This window comes from Callithrix jacchus, chromosome 2 (assembly GCF_049354715.1).
Source record: "Callithrix jacchus isolate 240 chromosome 2, calJac240_pri, whole genome shotgun sequence".
In the NCBI taxonomy this organism is placed as follows: domain Eukaryota; kingdom Metazoa; phylum Chordata; class Mammalia; order Primates; family Cebidae; genus Callithrix; species Callithrix jacchus.
In genome coordinates this window covers 20,962,679-20,984,082 of record NC_133503.1, presented here as the reverse complement: position 1 = coordinate 20,984,082, position 21,404 = coordinate 20,962,679, and the positions used below count along the sequence as shown (strand labels likewise).

Below are 21,404 nucleotides of genomic sequence, written 5' to 3'. Positions count from 1 at the left end.
AATGTGTAGGTAAAACCGGTTGAGAAGGCTGGCAAATGGCACTGCTTCTTTTTATAGGGAAAACAAACTTAGAAAATGTTCAGATCGACTTCAGTAACCTTTATTCCTCTGAAACCAGTGAGGGCGTGGGTGGGTCTGATAGCTTCACTACAGAGAGGTTATTCCACTCCTGGGCTAGAAGCAGATATTTTAAAGGAAGAACCAACCACGTAATTTTAAGGGGCCCCATGTGAAACGAAAATATTGGGCCCCTTGTTAAAATATTAAGAATTTTAAAACATTTTACATCAGTGTATTGAAAAGAACATAAAGCCCTTCTAATGACCTTCCTTGTGGAATTGTGTTTGAAGACTGAATGAGAGGAGCATTTCAGTCCTTAAAGCAGTGTCTGGGAAACAGTAAATGCCCGACAGCAATGGTGTGAACTGGCACTGTCATTATCACGTATTTGTTGAAGTAATGAAGGGAAACTCGGCCGACATGAAGCCCTTTAACCTTTTCAAAAGGCTTGGATGGCCATTTTCTCACGTGATTTTCACAAAGAGCTCTGCAAAGCAGGCAGGGCAGAGACTTCTCCGTCCCATAGCTCAAGAAATGATGGCTCAGAGAGTATTGCGGCCTTCCGGAGTCTACATGCCAGCAATTGCTGACGTCAGCCCGGAACCTGGAATGCCCCAGCCCTGTCGTCTTTCCACCAAGTCCTCCTGGCTCCAGCTACCTCTGGCCCTAATAGAATTGCCATGCATGCAAATTTACTTCTTTGGTAAAGTCAGGTATAATATAATCAGGACCCAACTCTCAAAATGAGATTGAGGGCTTGCTTTGCATAGAGATCGACATCAGAGCCTCCCTATTCATTCCCCCAAGTCATTTACTGCCCATGACTCACATTCTAATGTAACTGTCTTCTGAGCAAACTCTAGGCTACCCAAGGAGGGAGAGACTGAGAGAATCACACAGTGGATGATTAGCACACAGACCCTGGAATAGGACAAGGGGAGTATGAATCTGACTGCCACTTAATAGCTTGGGCAAGCACTTGGATTATCTCAACCTAGACAATATTAATATTTGGGACTGGATCATACTTTGGTGTGAGAAGACATCCTGTGAATTGTGAGATGTTTAGCAGTGACCCTAACCTCTACCCACTAGATGCCAGGAGTACCCCACTCCCAGCTGTGACAACCAAAAGGTCTCCAGACGTTGCCAGTTGGCCCTTGGGAAGGGAGGCAGGGAGCAGCATTTGCTGCTAGCTGATAACGACCGACTTAACCTCTCTGAGCATCAATGCCGTAAACCTAAAATCTGGGGATTATGATAAACATCCCTGCTTCATCAGGCTGTAAGGACTGAAGGAGACGATTGTATACTGGAGTGGTGTAGGAACTGGCACAGTTAGATGGGCAATCAATATTACCTACTGTTATTATTGCAGTGCATGCCAAGGAATGGGGATCTTTGCAAGAGCTCCACAAGTTCCCTGAATTTGGGGTTGAAAATTTAATTCAGGCTGGGCGCAGTGACTCACGCCGGTAATCCTAGCACTTTGAGAAGCTGAGGTAGGTGGATTACCTGAGGTCAGGAGTTCCAGACCAGTCTGGCCAACATGGTGAAACCTCATTTCTACTAAAAATACAAAAATTAGCCAGACGTGGTAGTGCATGCCTGTAATCCCAGCTACCCAGGAGGCTGAGGCAGGAGCGTCACTAGAACCAGGAGGTGGAGGCTGCAGTGAGCCGAGATCATGCCACTGTACTCCAGCCCAGGAGAGAGAGCAAGACTCCATCTCAAAAAAAAAAAAAGTTTAATTCAGCAAATACATTTTGAAGATCCATGTCTACAGGTATATTGCCAGGTGATGGGAATTAAAGGCTGAATAAGATTCAGACACCAACCACAAGAAGTGCCCTACCTGGTAAGAAGCTCACAGCCCAGACTCAGTTCACACCCTGGCTCTTCCACTTCCACTTACAAGTGACTTCCACTTGTAAGTCACTCTTCTGTGTGACTTACAGAAAGTTTGCCTCACTCTGATGAGCCCGTCATCTCATCTCTAAAGTAAAGATAATGTGTCCCCCCACAACACTTAAGTCTCCTGATTGCCAGTCCTCTTCTGCTCAGCACACTGCCTGTAGCACAGAGAATAAGTCCGTCATCGCCCACCTCCATGTGAGAGGCCACTTCCTTCCCAGTGAACATGTACCATCTTCTGGGAGAGGACTCAGGGTCTGAGCCGCACCATCAGAAGAACTTGGGCTCATGGCCTTGGCAGTCACTTCACTTCTCTCAATCAGTTTATTCACCTATATGATGGGGATAACAACAGTGACTACTTCATAAGGTTCTTATGAGGATAAAATGAGCTCATTCATGTACAACACCACAGAGAGCCCAGCATGGAGGAAGCACACAATGCCCTGTCGCCATGGCAATGAAGGGAGAGGAAGATGCTGACCAAAAAGGGGAGGCAGGGGGTGTGGCTCTCCATGGTCTGATCCAATCGCCTTGGAGAGCTGATGCTAGAGCCCAGAACTCCGTCTCCCACACCAACCCTGGGGCACAACCTGCATGCCTCTCAGCTCTAAAACCTCTTGTCTACTCCAGCCCCTCCCAGGCCAATAGCAGCAGCCTTGTCCCAGGCTCTCCCCGAATGATTCAAGTGTATTAAAATATGTATGTACATATGTATGTGGACAAGGAAGAGGAAGAGAGTAACTTGTAGTCAGAGCCTAAATTTCCTGCCTCCAAAGCCCAGCTGGAGAGCAGGAGTTCTAACAGAAAACAGCCGCACAATTAGCTGGAGTTCTGTAGCTGTCTTCAGCAGACTGCTTACGCCGATGTCTCGATAGGTGGTCTCCCAGTTCATCAGTTCATAAATAAGTAATTTGAAATGTGTTCCTGAGGGAAATTTTCCTCCTGCTCTCCCCAACAGACTGTACTCATCAGTTTTCCCATTCTCCAGGTAGCTGCCGTCCTCATTTATAATGGCCAGAGGAACTACGCTGTTCTAATTCCTGCTTCATTACATTGTCTAATGCGAGTTTTCACCAGCCTCACAACTCCGCATTCCTTTATGTTGATAAGAAAAAAAAAACTTTGCATATATTATTTATTAGCACTTTGGAGGTAGCTTTGCTACAGGTTTAAGTGGAATATTTTTACATACAAAGCAAGATGGGCAAGTTGAGTTCTGGAAGGAGATTTGGAAATGTTGATCAGCTCTCCAGTGACACATGTGTGTGGATTGGGTGGGACACACATGCGGCACACTCCGCTCACACGGCCACATCTTCGCCACCTATTTCACTGCTCCTACCTCGGCTCCTTCCTTCGCCATACGTGTAGTCTGACATGTAGTTTGTACACATTTTGATGCATCATTCTGACTTTATATTTTTCCATTTGAGAAAATGCACAACCAGATCAAAAGCACCTGGCGACTTAGGAACACCAGGGTCCCCCACTGGCGAAGCTAATGGAGTCACTAATTTGCCTGGCCAATAAAACAAATGATTTCTATACTAAAAGCCTTTGAGTGAAGCCTCTGGGGCTTGCTTCAGGGTAATGAAGGGGGGCTAGTTTCCTCTTAGCCAATAACCTAATTATTTTTTTAAAGCACTAACTGTACCTTTCATTATAATAATGCATATAATTGATTCCACTGATTATGTCTTTCATGGCATCTATTAGTCACTGAGAACTATATTTACTTCTTTCTGTTGTTTTTATGATTGTTTAGCTTTGGGATCTCATAATAGGTAATTAATAAAATATGTTAATCTGAGAGTAATTTACCTAATGAGATCTCCAGGAATGCTTTTCTCTCCTGATAAAGGAATTCCTCAGAAGGCTTTTGTGAGATGAAAAGCTTTCCTGTGAAATCCTGGCACAATCTGAAACCTAAAACCTAAATTCAAGTTTATTTGTTAGTTTCCTTAGCCTCTGAACAACCAGAGAATTTTTCATCAGAAGTACTTAAAAATGAATGTCCAGTTTCAGATGAAACTGTCTTTTTCTCTGGTCTTTCTGGTGGCAACAATCAATAACCTCAGCCCCACGGACAGTCACCCACTTAGGCAATGAATGAAGTTGACCAGCGAGCTACTGGAGGTCCCTTTCAGGAAGGGGCTATAGTTTTGAAGGAGAATAAGATGATCGTGATACAACACAAGCAAAATCAAAAAGGTAAGATGAAGCAAAGAGAGAAGAGAAGGGGCTAAACAAGGACAAATGTTATACTACAGGAGACTTTTTGCACAGAACCCACTATCCGGTGCGTCAGGATAAAAAAGGTAGACTCGGTCTCTCCAGTACAATAACAGTTCGCCTCTCTCTGTGAGGGGTGCTTGCTGCACTGAGTGCAAATCCTAGCTCGTTCTCTGGGACACTGCTCAGACAGGCCCGAGGACTTCTGCAACAAGAGTGGTGCTTCAAGTTGAGGGTTCAGAGGCAGACAGACCTGGCTCCCATGCAGGTGCACACCTGGGACTTGATGGCCTTGGTCATGTCCTTTCTTCTCTGCAAGCCACAGTGCCTTTCATTTTTAGTATGGGTGGCAGACATTAGTACCTACACACCTGTAACAAAGGAACACAGGGCACATACCAAGGTTTCTCAGCCTCAGCACTAGAGACATTTTGGGCAGGTCATTCTTTGCTGGGGGCAGAGTGGGTGCAGTGTGCACTACAGTCTGTTTTGCAGCATCCCTGCCTCCAGCCACTAGGTGCCCATAGCAGTCTTCTTCTCTCACTGTGACAGCCAGAGTTGCCTCCAGATATTACCAAATATCCTTTGGGGACTAGAGGAGATGTGGCAGACATAAATGCTACTCCTGAGAACACTGGCCCACCCTAAAGACTCAACACGATCTTCGTATTACGGTTTCTTTTCTGAGAATCAACTGACAACACAGATGAGAGACCACTTGGGAAAAAAGCACGCAGGGTATTCTACGGTGAATTCCTCCGACTCTTGTTACCAACACAAGGAATAATTCCAGATTTCAGTTTGAGGAAGGACCTCCCACTGACATGCAGGAGCTCCTCTGCAGATGGGGCCAAAGTCTTCCTGGCAGGCAGGGGGCAGTTGCCTGAGGCTAAAATGACACCGGGTTATAGATTATATCCAAGATATGCAGCACTCATCTCACACCCAGTCCCAAGCTCAGGCCCCTGGAGAGACAAGCCAAGTCAAAACCAACGGAGCCACCAATGTGAAATACTATGTGTTTATGTATTGAAACATATATTATGTCATGTTTTTAATGTATGTATATCAGACATGCAAGCTTCAGGTAAATAAACAAGGAAAAGCTACAGTAAACTCCTTGCCGATCAAGGAAATATTCAAAGAGACCAAACCTCTAAAAGGAGAAGTATGAAAATCAGTAAAGCCTAAACCAAACCTGCCCGTTCTTTGATTCCTTTGGCACAACCACTTTTTTTTGAGACGGAGTTTCACTCTTGTTACCCAGGCTAGGGTGCAATGGCGCCATCTCGGCTCACGGCAACCTCCGCCTCCTGGATTCAGGCAATTCTCCTGCCTCAGCCTCCCGAGTAGCTGGGATTACAGGCATGTGCCACCATGCCCAGCTAATTTTTTGTATTTTTAGTAGAGACAGGGTTTCACCCTGTTGACCAGGATGGTCTCGATCTCTTGACCTCGTGATCCACCCACCTCGGCCTCCCAAAGTGCTGGGATTACAGGCTTGAGCCACTGCGTGCAGCCAACACAACCACTTTCTCTAGAAATTCAGGTCCCAGATGTTTTTGTAACCCAGACCAGTTAAGTTGAGACTGAGATTCATCTGGAGTGGTCATACCTTTTACCTGGTATGAAAAAATGGCTTTCGTGCCATGTGAAAGGCTCTTTTAACACACATTCTCTCATTTAGCAAAACTAAAGCCTGACAATTTTAGCAATCATTTGATTGCCTCACTCTTTACAAGAAAAGGGAACAGAAACCTGCATTTACATACATACGTATTTGCCCCAAAAAATCATACGTACTTAAAACCATTGAAAATCACATAAACACAAAAATAACCAAAGATAATTGCCCAAACATGTTCAGGCAACTGGCTCACACACTCACTCAAAAATAAGTTCATAATGACATTCAGGGATATAAAATGGATTTCCCAATAAACAGGAAAGTCATGTGCCTGAGCCACCATTAAAAAAGGAATACGCAAAATGAAAATTTTTTACTGAATTTATTATTTGAAAACCATCATAGTAGTTATCATGAAAAAAAAACAGTTATTCTAGTTTCTCATACTTGTGTAACAATTTTGCATTATTTTCAATTGCAGTTAACCCTTGAACAATGCAGGGCTTAGGGGAGTCAGCCTCCTCTCCACCACACAGTCGAAAATCTGCATGTAACTTTTGAGTCCCCAAAAACTTAACTACTATAGCCAACTGTTGTATGGAAGCCTTATCAATAATGAGTAGTCAATTAACACATATTTTGGGTGTTATATGTATTATATACTGTATTCTTGCTAAAAAGTAAGCTAGAAAAAATAAAATTCTTTTCAGAAAAGCATAAGGAAGAGAAAATACATTTACGCCTCATTAAGTGGAAGTAGATCCTCATAAAGGTCTTCATCCTTGTCTTCACATTGACTCAGCTGAGGAGAAGGAGGAGGAGGGGAAGGGGTGGTCTTGCTGTCTCAGGGGTGGCAGAGGTGGAAGAAAATCCACAAATCACTGGACCAGTGCTGTTCAAACTCAGGTTGTTCAAGGATCAACTTTACCTACACTAGGCTTGAGGAAAGTCACCATAATTTTTTTTAGATATTCAGGTTTTAAAGTCTTAACTGAGCCCCTAAACACACCTAAACTTTTATATCCAAATTATGAAATATGGAAACCCATGTCTGCTGGTACTGAGACCCCTCAGCATGATACTTGGGATGGTGGAAAGGGCTCTGTTCCCAAAGCTGGGGTACCTGAATTCTAATCCTAGCCTCCCACCTACTCCTCATTAATATCTTGTTCAATCTCAGTTTCCCAACTGTTAAAAAACAGAAACAAAAAACTAGTTGGTGGAATCGATATGATTTCCAACATTATTCACTTCAGCTTTGATTGCCTATAGATCCCACTTCTTGCCCAAGGTCACCCACAGCTGGTGGCTGGCAGAGGCAGGACTAGAGGTAATCCCATCTCCTAGTTCAAGGCCTTTTCCACAAAGTTGTACCCGCACAAAAGCCCAAGCCCCTTCCTTCTGTCTCCTCCTCCCGCTCCTCTCTCATTGCTATGCAAGTCCTTTCTCATCTCCTGTGCAGCCCATCCAAACCCCTCCCCACCCCCGACAGCTCACACTGCAGGTAGTGCAGGAAAAGATAGCAATGGGGAAAGACAGTCAGGTACATTGAAGGGGTTACTTTGCCTGGGGAATCCTTTATCTGAAGTTGCCCTCAAAAGCGGGAATGAGTTGATTTGCATTTTCCCACTGAAGCATGCAGAGTAGCAGAGGAGTGTTTCTCGTTACCAAGTACCGTCTTCTCTGGTTTGCCCTGAGGCCTTCTCTGGGGCTGGAGCAGCTCTGAAAACACCTGTATGCTGCCCATTTAAATACATGCTTCAGACAAATCTTTTAGGGGTTTCAAAAAAGGAAAAACTAATGCTTTTCTGCCCCAGCATACATTATCCTTCCTGTGAACGCTGAAGGCTGAAATTAACTCTCTCCAAACTGATTTCTAGTCTGTCTTTCCATGCAAAGCCTGCATTCCATGTTAACGGACTGGCAGTTAACAACTTTTGCATTCCTTCCTGCCTGCCTTTCTTTCTTCATTCATTCAGTAAGTATGTACTGACATCCCTTCCATGCAAAAGCACTGTGCTGTCCCCATATATCCTCCAGAGGCAACTTTGACAAGGACCCTGCTCTCAAACTGCTCACAGCCTGGCTCAAGTGATAACGGGCCCAGCTGTACCCAAACGTACCCAAATGTTACCTGAGACCTCACTGCATCTCAGGAATTGGCAATTTCAAGGCTTGTTTGAATCCACATTTCTCCCCATGACATCCGCAAACTCCTGACCTTTTCTCTCTGCTGCTGCACCTGTGCCTGTTGCCTGTGATACAGCGCCAGCCCTTCACAACTTTGGTAACTCTGTTGAAGAACTAAGGACAGCAGAGGACAATTGCATCTCATGCCACATAGTCATTGGTTGTCTTGATGGCTCTCCACCTCATTCTCTGCTGGCTCCCAAATGCAGGCTCTCCAAAAGGTGACCCACCTCACTACGAACACTTTTCTGTGAAGTGTAAGCCCCGCCTGCTCTGCCTCTTCTCACCCTGCTTCTCTCACAGTGTGTACTTCCAACAGAGCAGCCTTCTGCCCTGGTACCTGAGAAATTTGGACAATAAAGTTCTCTCCATCCTTTTACTCAAATAACTGTAAGTGGAAGAGCGACAGAAGTCATAAGAGTATGCCTGCCCCCTGGTAGGCACTTAATAAATATATTAAATAAGCAGATCTGATGAAAAGAGGCTTGGAAAAGGACTAGTGTGGTTTGGGGGGTGGGGGGGATGGCTTTCATAAAGAACTCACAGAAAGAAACCTCTCCAAAAAGCAGAGCAGCTCATGAGCAGGCACCATTTCCCAGTGCCTAGACCTTCCTGATCCTTCTCTCCATCTGTTTTGTTTCCTTTTGAACATCTGCCCACATCTGTGTGAAAAAACTGAAAATGAAGGTATTTTGAAGGTCTGAACTCAGGAATCATACAATCCTAAAGGGCCTGGGCAAGTCATAATTTTTGAGCTCACCTACCTTAATGCTTTTGTTTTGTAAAGGAGTAAACAGACCTTTCCAAGGTTGCGCAGCATGTGAGTGGGGTTTTTTCCTCTTAATTTGAATGTATGATCAACATTTTAAAGTCAAGAAACTTAACATCAGAATACAGAAAAAAAAAATCAAACATCTGCCGACACTGGGCTTGCATCCCTGGCCAGCAGCAGTGGGCTGAAGTGGGGTAGCTCTGGCTCCTGTACGCACAGTCCCCTTCAATCCCAGCTACCTCTTACCCAGAAGGGCTCACTCATCTCCATCCCTATAGGCCTTTAAACTGTAACTCCTGTGTGTTAGTTCATTTTTGCATCACTGTAAAGGAATACCCAAGGCTGGGTAATTTATAACGAAATGAGGTATAATTGGCTGAAAGTTCCGCATGCTGTGCAGGAAGCATGGCACAAACATCTGCTTCTTGTGAGGCCTCAGGAAGCTTCCAATCACGGCAGAAGGCAAAGTGGGGGGCAGATGTGTCACATGGCTGGAACAGGAACAAGAAGGTGGGGGAGGTGCCACATTTTTAAACTATCGGCTCTTGCATGAACTCAGCAAGAACTCACTCATTGCCAAGGGGATGATGCCAAGCCATTCATTAGGGATCTACCCGCCATGGTCCAATACCTCCCACTAGGCTCTGCCTCCGACTACTGGGAATTACATTGCAACATGATATTTGGAGGGGACAGACATCCAAACCAAATTATCCCGGTCTAGAACTGGTGCCCTACTCCTGGCCAAAACAAGAAAACAACCAAAAAAACCCACATTAAACCTTTTAGCACAGCTAACCTCAAGCAGCTCTCTATGTGACTGGATTCTAGAAGTCCCCAAAACTTCAGAAATTCCCATCCCTCCCCATCAAAAGCTAATAATAATCATAATAAATAGCAGGCAAACAACCAAAACAAAAAGCCTTTCCCACTGTCTGGCACTGCCTGAAATATCACTGTATCTTGGAGAAGTACTGGGATCCTCTAACATCTTGCATTTGAAAGTGGTGAAGAAGAAATGGCCCCAGGCGCACACCATCATCTACGTTAACATTTTGACCGAGGATTATTTTTTGTGATAAGAACCTTAAGATATCTTCTGCAGACACACACACACATACACACACACTCCAAACACAACACACACACACCCCTCTCTTATTCTCTCTCTCTAAATAAGCCATATACTCAACTTTATTGGAATCTGATTTAATAAATAAAAACAAAAATTTCTCCTTAAAGGAGAAAAGGAAGTGATTTTCATGAAACAAAAATACAGGGCAAATATACCTCTTTGGGGGTGAAAAATGACTGTTTTCTACAGCAAGTGAGAGAGCATCAACCGAGAACATGAGATGCTGCCGTTTGCTGTTGTGAGTATGTGTGGATGTTGTGAAGCAGGCGGTAAATGAACGCAGGCAGAGAGAGGAAAAGGAAAATTGTCATCATAGAAGGATCACTTCATTGTGCTATCAAGGCCACAGTTGAGTAAAGACCAAAATACCATGACCAAAATCTTAACAAGGATTCTTCCTTTCTCTTGATCCCATAGTGAGTTCTGGGAAATGGAGAGAAAGTGTATAATAAAGCATATTTCTTCTTTAAATGGGGTATAGCTGGCCTCTACTTGGATCCTGTTTTCTGGCATCATTTTAATTAGAAAAGGCGAGAAAGTTTCCAACATCCCCCAACCCCCTTCCCTGTATCCTAAATGAGGGTTTTACAGAGAACTGGCAACCAACACGATTTTGACAGAGTGAACTTCTTTCTCTCATAAGCATTCCTCCAATCCCCAGATAATACCCCTCATTCCTCCCACATTAACTAACACACACAACTTTCTTCCTCCCACCCTCTGCAGCCCACACTTCTCTCCAAAACGTATAACATAATTGTGAAGGCTAATTATCAAATAATACTTAAGCCTTTGGGAACAAGATAGGGGGTTCTACGAATGTTTTAAAAAGTCCCCAGGCTGCAATAGAAACGTGATTAACTGAAACAAAAATGCCTGCTGAAAACTTTCAAACCCAAAGTCAGTTTTTAAAATTCTTTTTAATATATAGGTATATTCCATGCCTGTGTCATAATTTATGTATATGTACATAGGTCAAATGTGTCTCTTTTAATATGTCACAGAAATTCTCTGCCATTCTAGAACAAGACCCTTCAAGAGAGAAATAATTTGAAGTCGATTCGTCCTTTTGCTGACACATGGAGGTCCACCATGGATTTCTCCCAGGAGAGGGGATCCCTCAGCTGGCTCTGATAGGAGGGAGGAGGAAGGTATCTCTAGTAAGAGGAAGGAGAAAGCAAATCTAGGCGATATAATTCTCCTCCTGGCCTCATGATGAGCAGATACAGTCTGACAGATGTAGTCTTCATCATGGAATAAAACAGGCTCACAGCAGTGTGCCTCGCACATGAATGTCACATTTTATGAATTGCCATATTGCCTCACTACATGCTGCAGTGAGCAGGGCTGGGCAGACCATGAGGTTGAGGTACTACTCGGCCTCTCCCTTCCCACGCCCCCTCCCACTCCATGCAGAGGCATTGGTTTTCTGCCTGCATCCTCAGAGAGGAAGAAACAGCCGCTGTGGATGCACCTGTGTGTATGGGCCAAGTCCTCAGCTGTGATGCATGGAGAAGGTAAATATAGCACTGTGGCTGGTCAGATTTCAACTGTCCTGGGACCCTGAGCAGTTACAGAGCAGAAGGGGCTGGAGGGAGGGAGAGGAGGGGAGATTCAGAGAAAGCTGGCACAGTAACAATGCATGACCTATCATGCGAAGAGCCGCAGGGCAGAAATAAGGGCCCCTCACTCCTTCTGCAGTAGAAACCAAGCCAGGATGCTTCCGTGCCCAGCAAGCCCTCTAATGGGAAAGAGAGCTCATCTACAAATCCTGAGTCAGGAAAGCCAGAAAGGTCCATTCTGAGACTCTGTCCATAGATGAGTGTTCTGAGGATTAGCTCTTGACTCAATACTGTGGAGGAAATGGTATTCAAAATCTCCAGGGACTCACTTTCTAATTAAAGAGCACATCTTACTGGTTGCCTTTACCTCCTACCCCAATGAGACCCAGTGCCGCACTCATGGGACTCAGGTATGAATGGGGAATTCTGAGCAAGAAGCAATCAGAATGGGAAAAAGATCCACTGGGGCTCTCCCTCACCCCCAAGTTATTGAGCTAGGCCTGAGTCAGCCAGAGTTAGGGCCAATGACACCTTTTAATTTGCACTCTTTCCTATGATGTGATGCCATGCCATCCAGATTAGACACAGTTACCTCCAAGCTGTGCTCAGCATCATAGCCATGAAAAATAGAAATCACAATACACCTTCCCAGACCAATTTTCCTTTCGGTGACTAAAAGTGGGGCACTAAAAGTGATCCTTCTTGTTAGGAAGCAAGCACAAATGTAAACCAGAAAATTCAAATCAATTTTTAAGAGGGAACATTCGTCTTTGAAGAAATTATAGGTTTCCGGGGACTATTTTGACCTCAACCCTATTACCACCCTGAAAATGAATTTACTCCCTTCCATCACAAGGGATTCTTTGATTAAAAAAAAAAAAGAGTTTATGCATGTGGTAGGCTTAAATAGTGATCCCTAAAGATATTTAGGTCCTAATCCCCAGAACCTGTGAATCTTGCTTTATATGGCAAAAAGGATTTTGCAGGTGTGACTAAAGATTTTTAGATGGTGTATGTTTATCACAGCACTATTCACAATAGCAAAGACATGAAATAAACCCAGCTGCCCATCAATGGTGGATTGGATAAAGAAAATGTGGTACATGTACACCGTGGAATACTATGCAGCCATAAAAAATGATGAAATCATGTCTTTTGCAGCAGCATGGATGCCACTAGAGGCCATTATCCTGAGAGAACCCAGAAACAGAAAATCAAATACAGCATGCTCTCACTAACGTGACAGATAAACATTGGGCACATATGGACACAACGATGGCAACAGTAGACAGTCAGGGCTCCAGAAGAGGGGAGGGAAGGAGATGGAGAAAGGTTTGAAAAACTACCTATCAGGTACTATGTTTACTATTTGAGTGACAGGATCATTAGAAACCCAAACCTCAGCATCACACAATATGCCCATGTAACAAGCCTGCACATGAACACTTGAATCTAAAAAATAAAACAAAATAAATTTTTAAAAATTGAGACATTGAAATGAGAGATTATCATGGATTATCTAGAGAGACTTTACACATAATCATAAGTATTCTTATAAGGGAAATACAGATGGAGTTTTGACTACAGAAAGGAGGTGAGGCGGTGATGGAGGCAGAGATTGGAGTGATACAATTTGAAGATGGAAGAAAAGGCCTAAGCAAAGACATACAGATGGCCACTAGAAGCTGAAAAGGGCAAGAAAACAAGTTCTATTCCCAGAATCTCAGAGGGAACTCTGCCAACACTTTGATTCCAGCTAGACCAGGAAAACCCATTTTGGACTTCTGACCTGTAAGAAAAGAAATCTGTATTGTTTTAAGCCACTAAATTTGTGGTAACTCATTATAGCAGCAACAGAAAACTAATATACTTAGAAATAAGAGTACAGGTCACTGAGATCAGCAACTTACACTATTATTACAAATGGTTTTACTTTGAACCACAAAGAACATAGGATGTTTGGAGATAATTATTTTATCTCCTCTTCCTTAAAAAGTATTCCATTAAGCCACAAAGCATGTTTTCCTCGGACTGCCTTCCAGGCATTTGCTCGTATCATTGCCCCTGCCTAGAAAGCCATCCTCATCCTCACTACTTTAGCTATTATGGTAAAACCAATAAATAAAATCTCCCTCAATTGAGATGCTTGATGAGAGTTAGATTTTCATTCCAGATAAGTTTTAGTAATTAGAAAATGCAAAGAAAAGATTTCTAATCCCTTAGATTTTTAGGCTGTATGATCTCGGGGGGGTGTGTCCACCAAACTGTCTATTCTAGTGGTCTGCTGTTGTACTGTTCATTGGGGATTTCAGTTCCACTTCTCTAGTGGCCCCTAATAAAATGAAAATAACATTTAAAAACCACTGTCAATCATTACCCAAAATTATAAATCAGTTTTAAAATTGGCATACATTTGCCCAGATCTCTGATGAATTATCAAAAAAGTGAAACAATTGAAACTTACATTAAAGAGTTAACTGGAAGACAGGCAAAGAGGATCCAATATACCACTAGTAAGAGACCCTGAAGAAGAAAACAAGAGAAGAGGGGACCCTCACGGAAACAAAGTATTGAAAGACAGTATTGAAAATTATAGTTCAAAAAGTTTCTCTAATACCAAAAAAAAGGATTTGAACTGTATACTGAAAGAATATACCATGTGCCTGGGAATATTGACCCAGAATGACCAAAACCAAGACATAGTCTAGAAAAATTATTGTATTTAAATGAAAAAGGAAAAGTTCTTTGGATATCCAGGCAAACAGAGCATATATCTGATAAGGAAAAATAAATTATCCTCAATGTTTTTGACAGCAATTCATTATGCCAGAAGACATTAGAGTAGTATATTTAAGACATTCAAAGAGAGAAAATGTGAACTAAGGATTTTATATCCAGAAAATCAGAGACAGCTAATAACCTGCAAAGATTCCGAGAATACTGTTTCCATGAACCCCTCCTAAGAAATCTACTAAAGAACAAGTCTCAGATGGGAATTGCTGGCAAATATTAGCTATAGTTACCCATAGATAAAAAATTAGGAGTTAAGAGACTCTAGTATGTAATACCTGTATGATTCAAAATGAAAATATAGTACACTCATAAAAATGGGGAAATGATTAGCATATGGAAAAAAAGTTTTATCGGCTTTCAGTAATAAAAATGCCTGTTACAGTACTAGCACTATTATTCTGAGAATATTGTACATGTAAAGTAGAAAACAAAAGCAAACACTAATTATGGGATATTCTATCATCCCCTATTGTCTTTAAGAACTGTGCCTTCAAAGATTTTAAGGTGAGACAAAGGAGCTACTCAGGTAATACAGAAGATGTTAAGTAAACACCATGCAGATTCAAATCTGAATTGGAAGTATCAGTACAACCTCATGAAGTATTTGTGTAATGCCAGCTCTTTTGATTAAAGGGACCTAGAAACAAAGGCCAATCCAATAGCAATGAGTTTCTCTACATTGAATATGGTCTTCAAATGACATCTCCCATTGAGCTAACCCAGGATTTCTTGGACAAATGGCTGATTTCAAGTCTGAGGCAGGGTGTGTCCACAATGAGCTTAGAACATGTTGACATGAAGCTAGGAGGACACTGTCAAAAACTATGAGGGTCATGTCAAATGAAGTCATAAAGTGCCTTGAAGAGGTTACCGTTGGTCAAAGACTTGAGCTTCGCCACAGATTGCAACCCATCAAATATATATAAACCCAACAGTTCAAAATAGCATGCGCATATATACATATATATATATATTTTTTAAATTGGTCATCTTCTGAAGAAACGTTGATCCAGTTTGTTATTTTAAAACTAGGCAAGTAAAAGGAAATAAATATGTATTCTACTTATTCTATATGAATTGTGGTACTGGGTAACAAAATAGTAGATGAAAGGAAGAGTCTTTTTATAACAATATCTCAGATAATAAATTAAAGCAAAATACATCATTTAAATTTTACTGTTTTTATATCTTTCTACTCCCAATGAATGAATGAACGAATGTAGACATTGAGCATTTACCTCAACTAATAACAGAAAAGAGTGAAAACAAGACATTATAAACCTTCTGATGAAGAAGACACAAGACCTAACACCACTTCGAATCTTGTTAAGGGATCCAACCTATGTCAGATCAGACCTCTTGATCCAGGTCTAAATTCGCAGGAAATAGCAAAGCATGTTGAACTGCACCATGAATGAGCAGTCAAAAATCCAGACTGCAGGAAACTTGACAAGTCAAATAGCCCAGATTTGTCAACAGATAAATGATAAGAAAGAAAGGCCAGGCGCAGTGGCTCAAGCCTGTAATCCCAGCACTTTGGGAGGTCGAGGCGGGTGGATCACAAGGTCAAGAGATCAAGACCATCCTGGTCAACATGGTGAAACCCCGTCTTGACTAAAGATACAAAAAATTAGCTGGGCACGGTGGCACGTGCCTGTAATCCCAGCTACTCAGGAGGCTGAGGCAGGAGAATTGCCTGAACCCAGGAGGCGGAGGTTGCAGTGAGCCAAGATTGCACCATTGCACTCTAGCCTGGGTAATAAGAGCGAAACTCCGTCTCAAAAAAAAAAAAAAAAAGAAAAAGAAAGAGAAAGATGTGGAGTAAAAGAGACCCGGAAATCACATCGAGTTAAAATATATATATATGTACATATATATACGGGCAAGACTAAACTATACAGTTTAGGGATGCATTCTTGAATAATCCAATCGTACATAAATGCAAGGAAGTAGGCCAACTGCTGACTGCTACAGCGAGGGTGAGTCTCGTGGGTCCCCTCCTGGGCTCCAGTGTTATTGGCCAGAAGACTTTCTACTTCTTCTTCTCCCCTAGCCTGCCAGAAAGCGACATGCCCACAGTCCCGAGCCCACTGGCCTGGGGACCCGTGTGGCTGCCATAGCTGTGGACAGTGGGCATGCGGTAGCCAGCCCTGCCAAGAAAAAACAGGCTGGGCAAGGCAAGCCTGGAACATTGCCCTCCTTACCACTGAGCACTGAGGAGAGCAGTTGTCCGTGTCCAGGGAAACATGGCCACAGCCCTGCTCAGACTCACACCTGCAACATGGCTGTGGGCTTTGGTGAGATTTGGAAGAAGCACCTCAGCGGAGAATTTGAGAAACCGTATTTTATAAAGCTCATGTCATTTGTTGCAGTAGAAAGCAAGCATTATACTCTTTATCCTCTCCCACACCAAATCTTCACCCAGACCCAGATATGTAATATAAGAGATGTGAAGGCTGTCATTCCAAGACAGGATCCATATCGTGGACCCCATCAAGCTCATGGGCTCTGCTTTAGTGTTCAAAGACCTCCTCAACCTCTGTCCAGTTTGGAAAACATTTATAAAGAGCTGTTTATAGACATAGATGGTTTTGTTCATTCTAACCATGAAGATTTATCTGGGTGGGCCAAACAAGATGTTCTACTCAAAGCTGTCCTCACTGTTCCAGCTCATCAAGCCAATTCTCATAAGAAGAGAGGCTGGGAGCCATTTGCTAATACAGCTGTGTCCTGACTAAACCAGAAGGCCAATGGCTGTGTCTTCCAGTTCTGGGGTTCTTATGCTCAGAAGAGGGCAGTACCATGAATAGGAACTGACACCATGCACTGCGAACGGCTCATTTCTCCCTGTTGTCAGTGTACAGAGGCTTCTTTGGATGTAGACACTTTTCTAAGACCAGTGAGTGGCTACAGAAGTCAGGCAAGAAGCCTACTGACTGGGAGGAGCTGTGATCCTCAGCTGGGAGATAGTCTGTCTCCATTAACCATTACTGAGAAGCTGCTGTTAAAGGATTTGTCAGGTATGAAGTCAAATTGCAAATTTCCCCATTAATCTTAAGTATTCGGCATAAGGGTGAAAAGCTTCTGTAAAGCAGCCACGAAACAGGCTGCCCAGAATAGCAGCTTTATCCAGCCAGACACAGCAAAGGCTAGCCCTTGACCAAATGACTTTCTCTGCAACACGGCTTTGGCCTAAACTACGCACATTTCTCAGAAGACAGGTGAGGTCAAATACTCACTTGGCTCTCTTTACCTCCCTTACCAGGATGGCTAAAGTGGGGAGATGTGCACCTTTAGGTACAACCATAGTTCGGTGCCTGCTGCTCCTTGCTTTTGCCTGGTTAGACTTTCATTTACAAGGTATTGGGCACATTTGCTTAGAAAGGCCCCCTTTTCCCAGCCCAGCAGGCATTCTAGCCTCTGCCAGATACACTGCCCCTTGATCTCTCAAGGAGCCCTCAGACCCTCCTTGAAGGAAGCATGAGGATGTTACGCAAGTTTCTAGAAATCCAGCCCCGAAATTAGGGCTCAATTTCCTGATCGTAACAGAGGTGAAAATTTCTAAGGGACATTTGGTGTGAACCTGAACAGATAGACAGGGGCCGAGAGAAGTGAGCTGGGTCTTGTTATTCTTTGGGTGTTTTGTGAAATACACAGTGAAATTTAAACAAGGAAGAGGAAAACAGGGAATTTTTTTTAATGGGTGGGGATGATTTTCTCCTAGAGTTGTCCTGAGTTCAGGTTTCTAAGTCAGCACAAGCTGCCAAATGCTGATTTTCATGAATTGAAATCACTTTGGGATATTTTTTCTGTAGCACTGAAAAGTTCTAGTTTTTAAAAAATACTTATGCAGATATATTTTTTTCCCAATCCTTGATTTAAGAGACAATGTTTATGGGTCTGCCCCTCCATCCTCGATCTTGTTAGCAATGTCATTTTTGCTTTTAGTTGAGTTAGAGTTACCCAGTTGCACAGGGTTTGGTAATAAAAGACTTAAAGTTGAAACAAAGTAATTATTATAAAAGTCAAGATAATGGTTACTTTCAGAGGAAGGAGGGATTGTGTTGGACTGGGATATGAAAAGGGGTTACACAGGTAGCCAGCAATTCTATTTCTTGATGCAGGTGGTAGTTAACAATGGTATTCACTATCTAATTCAATAAGCTAAATATTTGTTTTGTTTGGTTTTCTATACCTGGGTTTAATTTTACAACAGAAATATTTTCTTGAAAAAAGTTACTGTAATGGTTAGTTACTTGTTCTTCATCTTTAGATTAACTATTTGGTCTTGATTAATAAGAAGCTCTCCCCAAAACAAGGGCTAAGTGTCCTTCGACTTCTGAAAGAACTAGAACATAATAATCAGTGCCGAGTCATGACCAGTGAATTAAGCCCACAGGAAAGTTCATGCAACTGGTGTTGAATGACTCTATGAATTAGTTGACAGATAAGACAAACACCCCATGGTCAAAATCATTCTGCCTACTTCTACTAGATGATGCTCCCTGGCTAGAAGATTCCAAGAATTCTTCATTACCTGCAGGGAAATCTTGTGTTCCTCAGTTTCACAATCCAGCCTTTTTTCCAGAAATCAGCATCAACCAACCTTTCCAATATCACCTTAGCTACCTTCTCAAATATTTCACTTTAGCCAAACAGGTCTGCTTTCAGATTTCTGCCTTCTTTGCTATTTCTAGATCCTGTGTCATTTCTCCTACACCCCATGCCTTCTCTGGTAGGTTTTCCTCCTTTCTATGCACATAAACTCTACTCATCCTTTAAGGCCTGGTTCTCTTTCAGGGCTTAAAGGAGACTGAAGAGGCTGGGCACAGTGGCTCATAACTGTAATCCAGCACTTTGGGAGGCCAAGGTGGGCAAATCACAAGGTCAGCAGTTCAAGACCAGCCTGGTCAAACATGGTGGAACCCCATCTCCACTAAAAAAAAAAAATACAAAAATGAGCCAGGCTCAGTGGCTTACACCTGTAGTCCCAGCTACTTGGGAGGGTGAAGCAGGAGAATCGCCGGAACCCGGGAGGCGGAGGTTCCAGTGAGGCAGGATCGCGCCTCTGCACTCCAGCCTTGGCAACAGAGCAAGATTCCATCTCAAAAAAAAAAAAAAAAGGGAACTAATAAATTTCTCCCTTTCTTCTCTAAAGTCAGTCTTTATTATCTACCACATCAAGCTTTGTTTCCTTTAAACCTCAACAATGCCTGTTACCACTATTGGGCACTTAGTTCTTGCTTGCACCGCTACTGTGAGAGAATATTTTATCTTCATTTGTTTGGAGTATGCAAATATACTTTATATTTTTTAAGTCCGGAGCTGTGACTGATACTTTTTCTGAAATTACTATAGAAAGACTACAGTGACATTTTGTGCATAGGAAGATGACTAGAAGGCTAGAAGATGATTTTTTTTTTTTTTGACACTTAGAGGTGGCTCAGGCTGAGCACGTTTAATTATTCTCACTGGGAGAATTTAAAACTACTTGACAGATTCCATAATCAATAAGTCAGAGATTCAGATCATCAAAAAGTGGGGTTGTCACCTACCCCAAGGCCACAGATAGATCGGATCCTGGGTCCCAGACTGAGGCTGGGAGGTGGAACCCTGTGAAAGGCAGCTTTGACAGGTGGTGTCTGTTGGACACCAGCTTCTGGGTTGGCCCTGCTCTCTTCTCAGGTTCTGGACAGGGTGTGAGGGCAGAGAGCTGGCTCCAGAGAACACCAGAGGAGCCCGAGTTGGGGCCAGGCTTGCGGAGGGCCTCACTTATAGTTTTTGGAGGGATTCCCACCAGCCTTGGCCCTTGCCACCAAAGTTCCGCACGCAATGGATAATCTGCAGCTGCTGCTCATTGGTAGAGGTGATGGTCACATCATTCAGAATGTGGACCTAACAGACATTGTGGCCTGAGGTCATCCAGCTTGTCCTGATGCCACCAATGGTCCCTGTAGGTGACTTTGGCCAGGCAGATGTTCATGAAAGCATCGACATTAACTATGCGCCCATGGGCCATGCTCTCACCCCACAGATCCACTGTGGTTACCTGGCCCTGGAAGGCCCTGCAGTAGGATGATCAGGCTGTTCTCAGAGATGGTCTGCTCCTTTACTGAGTGGCCCACCGCCATTCTTCCACACTGGCTGCCTGCTTGCATGCAGCACTCCTTCCACTTTCCCCGTCTGGGTCGCCACCATAGCTAGCGGGCGCCTGGCCGGATTGCCTCCCACTGGCCGCAGCAGGACAGAGACACCATGCCAGCGACCAGGCCACTCTGTGTTCTGGGAGACTTTTTTTTTTTTTTGAGACGAAATTTCGCTCTTGTTACCAAGGCTGGAGTGCAATGGCGCGATCTCGGCTCACCGCAACCTCCGCCTCCTGGGTTCAGGCAATTCTCCTGCCTCAGCCTCCCGAGTAGCTGGGATTACAGGCACGCGCCACCATGCCCAGCTAATTTTTCATATTTTTAGTAGAGACAGGGTTTCACCATGTTGACCAGGATGGTCTCGATCTCTTGACTTCGTGATCCACCCGCCTCGGCCTCCCAAAGTGCTGGGATTACAGGCATGAGCCACTGCGCCTGGCCCTGGGAGCCTTTTTTTCTTTCAATATATAGAAAATTAAATTTGGAATCACTTAAAATATTTCAATATTAAGAAGCTTGGGGAACATTCAGGGAGTACTGATAGACATAAGGCAGATATGTTTATATTCAGTGGAGACAGAATTATGGGTTCCTGCTTTGACCCCAAAAATCACTGCAAGGGCTCTCTAGTCAACTATGGGCAGGTACGAACATTGAGTCTCTGCAGACTGAGTTGCTAAAATAAAAAAGGAAGACACTGGGTATGAAAGGAAGAATATTACTGATAAACTTCCTTTCACTCATGGTTTTGTCTACACCCAGGCCTATCAGCAGGTCACACACTTAAATTTTGAAACCTTAAGCAAAAATTTCAAGTCTCACTTAATATACAAAAAAGTCTATAAAGTATATTTTTAAAGTATTTTTAAAAAATTGAAATGGAGTTTTGCTCTGACACCCAGGCTGGAGTGCATGATCTCAGCTCGTTACAACTTCCACCTCCTTGGTTCAAAGGATTCTCTTGCCTCAG

General features: G+C 43.2%; 2 pseudogenes; one reads left to right on the top strand and one right to left on the bottom strand.

Moving 5' to 3' along the window:
• The first annotated feature begins 402 nt into the window (after positions 1-402).
• Positions 403-17,240, top strand: LOC100387559 (uracil-DNA glycosylase pseudogene; annotated as a pseudogene).
• A 2,195-nt stretch (positions 17,241-19,435) lies between these two features.
• LOC144581496 (U7 snRNA-associated Sm-like protein LSm10) lies at positions 19,436-20,689 on the bottom strand (annotated as a pseudogene).
• Between the last annotated feature and the right edge of the window lie 715 nt (positions 20,690-21,404).